The sequence below is a fragment of the Pan troglodytes genome, chromosome 5 (assembly GCF_028858775.2).
Source record: "Pan troglodytes isolate AG18354 chromosome 5, NHGRI_mPanTro3-v2.0_pri, whole genome shotgun sequence".
Classification (NCBI taxonomy): domain Eukaryota; kingdom Metazoa; phylum Chordata; class Mammalia; order Primates; family Hominidae; genus Pan; species Pan troglodytes.
The window spans coordinates 149,198,773-149,206,804 of record NC_072403.2 but is presented as its reverse complement, the minus strand read 5'-3'; the positions used below and the strand labels follow the sequence as shown (position 1 = coordinate 149,206,804).

General features: G+C 39.6%; 1 long non-coding RNA gene across 1 annotated transcript in view; it reads right to left on the bottom strand.

Moving 5' to 3' along the window:
- Positions 1-2,312: 2,312 nt before the first annotated feature.
- LOC134810376 (uncharacterized) overlaps positions 2,313-8,032 on the bottom strand; it is a 135,833-nt gene continuing 130,113 nt past the window's right edge. Inside the window, exon 3 of the long non-coding RNA XR_010158206.1 lies at positions 2,313-2,402. This is a non-coding gene — a long non-coding RNA (uncharacterized LOC134810376). The remainder of the gene's footprint in view (positions 2,403-8,032) is intronic.

The following is an 8,032-nucleotide window of genomic DNA, read 5'->3' as shown; positions in this document are numbered from 1 at the left end:
GTGTTAGGGCCCAAGATAATTAGTCTTTGACATGTTCCACATTCATGTGCTTGAAGGTATCCTTTGGTTGGGATTAATTAGGACAAACTGACAAGCCAAAATGTAGGGAAGAGATCCTAGCAGCACTCATGGCATACACGTGCCATCGTGGCTTCACTTGGCATATTATTCTCAGAAAAAAATCTCGTTTCCTAAGTTTTCTCACCCTTCACAAATTCAATGTAAGAGTGCAGCTATTAACCCTTTCATCTAGGTCTCAGGACTTTAGCCACCTCCTCTGCCAGCTCACACCTTGGTGGACTCAGAAGGACCAAACTTCAGCATCTGGATGGAAAGCATCTTGCCATATACATATATAAATCTTTTTCAGTAGTTATAGGGTTATTTATAGTAATAATCCTTTGGGGCCCTCAGACTCTCCTAGAGATTACTAAAAAAAAATCTGTTTTCTTATAATGTGGACAAATCTTTCCATGTTTAGATAATAAAATTTGCTGGTGACTGCAGATTTGTTCTGCTTGGACATCCATTAAAAGCACCAGAGTCTAAGCCAGAAATGGCACCATAGGAGTAGTTTAGGCCTGAAGAGTATTATGAATTGCAGATATCTACAGCACAGCAAAAGAGACTTTTCCCGTACTGGCTAGAGATTTCCTTTTCCTTCTGGATCAAACTAGGTAACAATTTAAACATGGGATATGTTTGTTCTCATTGTAATTTAAGCCAATAATTATGTAGTCCTGCTCTTTCCATATCCCTTTTAAATTGCTGTTCTAAAAAAATTCATCATCATCATTAATAGTACAAATTACCATCCTAAGAAAAAATTAAGTTTAAAATCATTTATGCACGTTTTGAATTTATGATAAAAATTCCATGAAAACTGGAACTATAAAATATAATGTTGCCCCAGGACAAAATAGCACCAGTCTAAAGTAACTGACAGTAGAGCTGATGAAATCAGAAAATCAGCAAATAGAAATGCTGTAAAATTAACACTACCATTTTTGAACATCTAAGTGCATAGCTTATCATTTGCTTTTTAAAATATCTAATCTTTATAGCAACTCAGTAAGAAGTATTATGTTCCCAATTTTTATATGCTGAGACTAAGGTTTAAAAGTGGGGCAACTGACCTAGGTCACTTATTAATTTTTGTCTGACCCTAAAGCCTATCTTTCCACTATGCCAACTATACTTCTGATTTCAAATATTTCCTTTCGTTTGGCTTCCAGAGTTAATCTATGTTTGTTTGAGAACGAAAAGCTGATTCCACAATATGTAGCAGTAGGCAGTGAAGGAGAACATAAAGTAAGGAGAAAAATAAGTTAAGTCACAATACATGAGTAAGACAGATGCACATTTTATAGTTAATTGAAACACAAAAAGCAAAGAAATGGGCTCTTGAATTATTTTTATTCCTCTGCTGAAGTGAAGGTAGGCAGAAATCCTAGTCTTTCCATAAATTATTTTTTTTCTTCTTATTCCAAAAGATGTTTGCATTCTGGGAAGCCTACCAAATTTAAGTATTTGCTAATTTTAACATTTTTAATATAATCAAGGAGAATTTAGTGAACTGCATTTGATTTTATGTGGTTCCTGAAATTTTGGGACATTAATTGTTTTTGTTTTATTCATAAACAGATAAATTGTGCCTTTGAAAATACATAAAGTGTTTGTTTTTTAAAAAAAGAAAGGTGTTTTGTGCTTACTAAAGAGCACTATGAAGAAGTCTAACATTCTGTGAATTAATTTAATTCATAGCTGATCTGTAGGGATATGAAGTCTTATGGTATATTTTCTTTACTTCAAACGAAACCCCTTTCCATGCAAACCTCCCTGCATAGTGAGTTTCTGACTTGTTTTTCCAAGGCTAAAACCGCTCTGTGTATGGGTATCACCTGGGGCTCTCTCTGGCTGTGGAGCACAGGCTGAGTGTCCATATTGGAACTGCCAATTCTTTTGACGGCCCTGCCCGTTTCACTACTATTGGGCCACAACTCTTAATCAAAGTCACTTCAAAGACCCCAAACAGATTGATTCACATGTGAATGCTACCCAAACTGTCTTCAAAAGGAGGAGGGACTCTAGTCTTATGTTCCTTTGAACCTACTGTTGCTCATTTACTAGTATTTACTTTGCATGGCCTATGGCTGAACCATGGAAATTGGAAAACAAACTCCTATTCAGCAAGTCATGTCAAAGGTGACTGCAGAGCCAGAGAGTCGACTGTGGGACAGACATTCTTTCTGATCAGGAGGCCTCTTCTGCAGCGCTGCTGTCTCCACAGTTACATACCTGTCCATGGAAGCCTTTCGTTTATCTTGTCTATGTGGGAAGTCCTAGACGATGCCATCGATCTGGGAGATGAGAGAGATGCCCATATGACACTCCAACAATAGCTGTGGGGCAGGAAAAAAAGAAAAAGAAAAAGAAAATTAGCTGGACCCTGAACAAAGTTCTTTTGAGCTCTACTATGATTGTAGAGAAGATGCAATAGGCACTGTGTTCAGAAACATACTTCGTACACTTTCAGACACACAGTGAAGAAAGCATTTTCACTTAAGAACATAAAATGGGTACTGTCCAAGGATTCAGTGAAGAGGAAGACAGGAAATAACTACATCTCTGACTTTTCTTATGGTGGAAACTCAGACTCCCCCAGAAGAATGAAGCTGCAGCATGCATCACTGCCTCACAGTCATTTATGGTGAACGTATTTCCTGTTGACTATTCTTACAGTAGAATCAGGAAAGGGGTATGAAATGTGCCAGATGTGAATGGTTTGTGAGTTCTGTGATCCCCAAACCAGAGTTGCTGATATTATTATTAGTCTAGGTTGAACACTGAAAAATGTTAAGGTTATATTCCTCAGAGATATATCCAAGCATATTTTAAAGTTCATTTAGATCTGAAAAATTTAAGAACCCAGATTGAATTACATCTATTTTCTTTTCCTGGAAAAAAAAATACTTTGCATATATACATTTCTTATCTGATGGTGTTTTAAGGTTAAATGGTGAGAACTTTTCACAAGGCCTGTGAAAGAGCCTCAGAAAAGTATAAAGGGCTTTGCACCATCTCAACCATCATCATCATCATTGCTAATAGAATCCTCTGGAAGCCTCGCTGACTGCCAAGTCTGTGATGGAAGCCGAGTCCCATTCATGTCATGAGAACTGAAATAAAGACGAAGTTTTTCTTATGGGAAGGTCCTTCTCTGACTAAGGGATTTGCTGCCAAACTCACAGTGCTGTCGTCAGCTGACCTTTGCGGCAAGGTGCAAAGTCCACCTGTTTACACAGACTTTTACTCCATAGGGGCTAATTTGAGATTAAATTTCTCGGACATGATAGAGAAGCAATGTGAATGTGAATGTTTATTTAGTGCTGGCTTTTCTGTCTAACATCACACTTTATAGATATTCCAAATGCCTCACAGAAATAGACCAATATATTCATTTAAAACACCATAAAAATGTTATTTACAAGTCTAATTGAATAAATTATGTTAAATAAAAGGATAATAATTTTAAATACATACTGAGAATACAAATTCAAATACATTGTGGCAGAAATAGCACATTGTGTTTTAAATGATTGTGTTTTAATCACCATTTAGATATCAATATAGCTGAAATAAAAGCAGGTGAAGAGAAAAATATAGGAAAGTGTCTGTTAAAAAGTCTTTTGGAGACCAGCCATGGCGGCTCATGCCTGCAATCCTAGCATTTTGAGAGGCCAAGGCAGGTGGATCGCTTGAGCCCAGGAGTTTGAGACCAGCCCGGGCAACATAGCAAAACCCCATCTGTACAAAAAATACAAAACATTAGTCAAGTATCATGATGCATGCCTGTAGTCCCAGCTACTCAGGAGGCTGAAGTGGGAGGATCACCTGAGCCTGGGAGGCAGAGGTTGCAGTGAGCCACGATCATGCCACTGCACCCCAGCCTGGGTGACAGAGTAAGACCTTGTCTTAAGAAAACAAAAAACAAAACAAAAAGTCCTATGGAGAGGCCAATGCCAATAACAGTGATTTCATGCATCTACTACACAGAATACTTCTCCACCCTTGGAGTTATTGCTATTGCAGAAGTCCTCTGCAAGACTATCTCCATACGCAGCATCCTTAGATTCCACAACTCCAGTTAAAACCACAAATACATCACATCCTGACCTCATCAACCTTGGTTATGTCACTCTGGGGTGGTGTTTGCAGACACAAGGAAAGGAGAAGCAAGAAGCAAGCAGCTAGAGACATACCCGATAGAGGAGCTGGGTATCTCAGCCTCCACTCATTGTCTGTTTTCCACCCCGTCTTCCCCTCAAAGATCTGCTTTCTAGAATTTTCTCATTATACTATGAGTGAGAGACACTAGATTTGAAATATTTCCTTGTTATCATATCATTATCTGAAAATGTAAGTAAACAGTAGTGACATGTATATTTTTACAGAATTAGTGGGAAATCTAGCCAAGAACGCAACTTTTCTCTGTCTGTCAACCTAGTTTTTAATTCACCAGATCACATGAGCCCATGGACATATACCTGCCAGTGGGGGGACAGGTAATGGAAGTGATAAAGTGACTACTGGTATATAGAACTGAGGTAAATAACATTATGACAATATAATATTATAGGTCTTTAATTAGGTCTATTCAGCCTCAGGTTTAATTTTTAATCTACATTTTTCTTCTTCCTTTTTTTTTTTTTGAGACGGAGTTTCACTCTTGTTGCCTAGGCTGGAATGCAATGGCATGATCTCAGCTCACCGCAACCTCTGCCTCCCAGGTTCAAGCAATTCTCCTGCCTCAGCCTCCTGAGTAGCTGGGATTATAGGCATGCACCACCACACCCGGCTAATTTTATACTTTTAGTAGAGACGGAGTTTCTCCGTGTTGGTCAGGCTGGTCTTGAACTCCCGACCTCAGGTGATCCACCTGCCTCAGCCTCCCAAAGTGCTGAGATTACAGGTGTGAGCCACTGCACCTGGCCCATTTTTCTCCTTTTTAAGACAAATCTGTGCACTGAACTGCAGTTGTTATTTGCTGGAGATAGCTTGTTCAGTAATAATGAATAAAAATATTTGACATTTGGCCAGACATGGTAGCTCACACCTGTAATTCCAGGGCTTTAGGAGGTTGAGGCAGGAGGATTGCTTGAGGCCAGGAGTTCAAGACCAGCCTGGGCAACATAGCAAGACCCTATCTCTACAAAAAATTTAAAAATTAGCTGAGTGTGGTGGCATGTGTCTGTAGTCCTAGCTACTTGGGAGGCTGAGGCAGTATTGCCTGTGCCTGGGAGTTCGAGGCTGCAGTGAGCTATGATCACGCCACTTCACTCCAGCCTAGGCAACAAAGCAAGGTCCTGTCTCGAAAAAGAAATCTAACATTGATGGGCATTTCCACTTTGCCAAGTACAACTCTAAGCACTTGATAAGACTTGCTTCATTTAACTGGCACAAGAACCCTGTGAGGTGGTGCCACTGTTATTGCTACCTTACAGATGAGGAAACTGAGGCCTAAAGAACTGAGTAACTAGCTAGTAAACAAGGAGCTGGGATGACTCCAGAGACTGCATTATTAATCTCTGTGCCCTGCTGCTTCTTCAACGCAATTTGTATCCACTGAAAATCCAATGGACTGGGTGGAACATCAGTACCCACTAAACTGGGGAGACTGTTAATTAGTGAGGAGACAAATCAAAGGAACAGCTTGGAACATAGCTACACACAAACTAAGGACTGACCCGTTGTGAGATAACCAAGGGAACATCTGCCAAAAACAGCCTGTTCTGATGTACAAAGATCATTTGTTATTTGCACAATAGACATTTGTATACAAATGAAGGCTGACATGAACTTAAACATTTTGTCCTGTGTTTGTCTTTGCCTTGTGTTCAAGCCAGCATTTAATCAGTTAAATGCTGTCTTTGAAATCTGGTTCACAGTGTTGGTTTCTAAAATCTACACTAACCAGAAGCCTACTGTCTCCGTCAGAATCGTGAGGAGCTCGGGAGAGGTGGTTTGGAGAATGGTGAAGTCTCAGTGTATCTGCTTTCAGTCTGTATTTGAGTCCCGAGTGTGGCTCTCCCATACCACTGATGTGCTTGTCTCTAAGTGAAGCCGACTGGAGCCTCGAATTTTTCTCCCTAGAACCCTTTTGACATTACGTGTGATAGAATGGAAATCTATACCTGCTAGCAACAGGTGCAGCTTCGGGAAGAACACCATTCCACAGATAACAGGCATGCATATGTCTAGTGGATTTAATTAGACACAGTGCCCATTAGCAATTTCTGCAGATGTTCACATGAAATCACCTGAGCTAATTTTCTCATACTCTTCTGTTTAGCCTATTTTCTCACTCCCAAGTGTATGTACTCTCTCCTTAATCTTATGATGCCTACATGCAAACACACTTCCTTCTGCTCCTAGAATCCAGATACTTGATTCATTGTGTGATATTGAAGAGATTCCAGTGCTGATGGATGTTTAGTCTTCATTAAGAAATGCATATTATTCATGGTGAAGAGCTCTATCTGGAGGGTAGGGAAATAGTGGCTGTGTCTAGCTCGGAGGTCCAGTCTCTGATACAGAGAAGGTGCACACTGGGTTCTCTGAGACATAGTCAGAAAGAACAGTGGCTGCATTTAACTGTCCTGCAGAAGCCCTTTGCTCAATCCAGTGCTTGTGGTCCCAGAAGTAAAGGCTTTTGCTAAAGAATGCAACTTATTTCCCAAGGGTGTCTTACAGTATATGTACATAGCTAAATATACTGGATTAAAAAAACATAAGCATTTTCTAACAGAGTGAAAGAAGACTTGAACTAGTAAAGAGGCGATTTGGGAGCTTATCTCATGCTCATCCCTGTCTAGCTGGGTAATCTTCCTCTCTCGGCCTTAGTTTCTTTAGCTACAAAACAGTAAAGTAGAATGTTTTATTTTTAAGATTCCTTCTAACTTAAAAGCTGTATTTTAAATAGAGCCAAATTTCATTGTTTCTCTCTGCCCTAAAAGTGCAGCTCATGGCCCCACAATAGCATTAGAGTAACAGACAGGCACTGAGGTTTACATAAATCCTTTAATCCACAACAGCTTTGTCAGACAGATATAGTTATCATCCCCATTTTACAAAGATTGTTCTCATGGGAAGATTTAAAATTAGTATCTCTAAAATAATAAAGAGAACTACAAGAAATCAGTAATGACACAAGCAGAGAAAAGGCCTAAAATGTGGTGTGCGCCCACTCTGCTTCCTTTTGCTCTCTGTCTCCTTGAGCCTCAACTAAATCCATAAAATGGGTATATATGACCTCTCTGAGCAAAAAGCAGAAGCTGAAAACAGATGAATTCCTCGGAGTGCCTCCAGATCTAAAATAAATGCTCATGCCCCCATGGTCTCTTTTAATTGGCTGTGGAGGGGTTGGTTATTAGGAAGTCTAGGAAAATCTTCTTTAAAGAGCATTCGTAAACCAACTAAAAATAAGATGACAGCTGCATGGAAAATATCTGACCCTGAGTACAGTCGTCCCTTGGTATCTATGGGGAATTGGGTCTATCCTTGCCCTCCCCATACATACCAAAATCTGAGGATGCTCAAGTCCCTGATATAAAATGGTGTACTATTTGCATATAACCTACGTACATTCTCTTGTATATTTTTAATCATCTGTAGATTACTTATAATACCTAATGCAATGTAAATGCTAAGTAAATAGTTCTAGTGCTGTACTGATTTTTAAATTTATATTACTTTTATTGTTGTACTGTCATTTTAATTTTTTTTTTTTTTTGAGATGAAATTTTGCTCTGTCACCCAGGCTGGAGTGCAGCGGCATGATCTGAGCTCACTGCAACCTCCACCTCCTGAATTTAAGCAATCCTCCTGCCTCAGCCTCTCAAAATGCTGTGATTACAGGTGCACACCACCACACCTGGCTAATTTTTGTATTTTTAGTAGAGATATGGTTTCGCCATGTTGGCCAGGCTGGTCTCAAACTCGTGGAGTCAAGTGACCCACCTGCTTCAGCCTC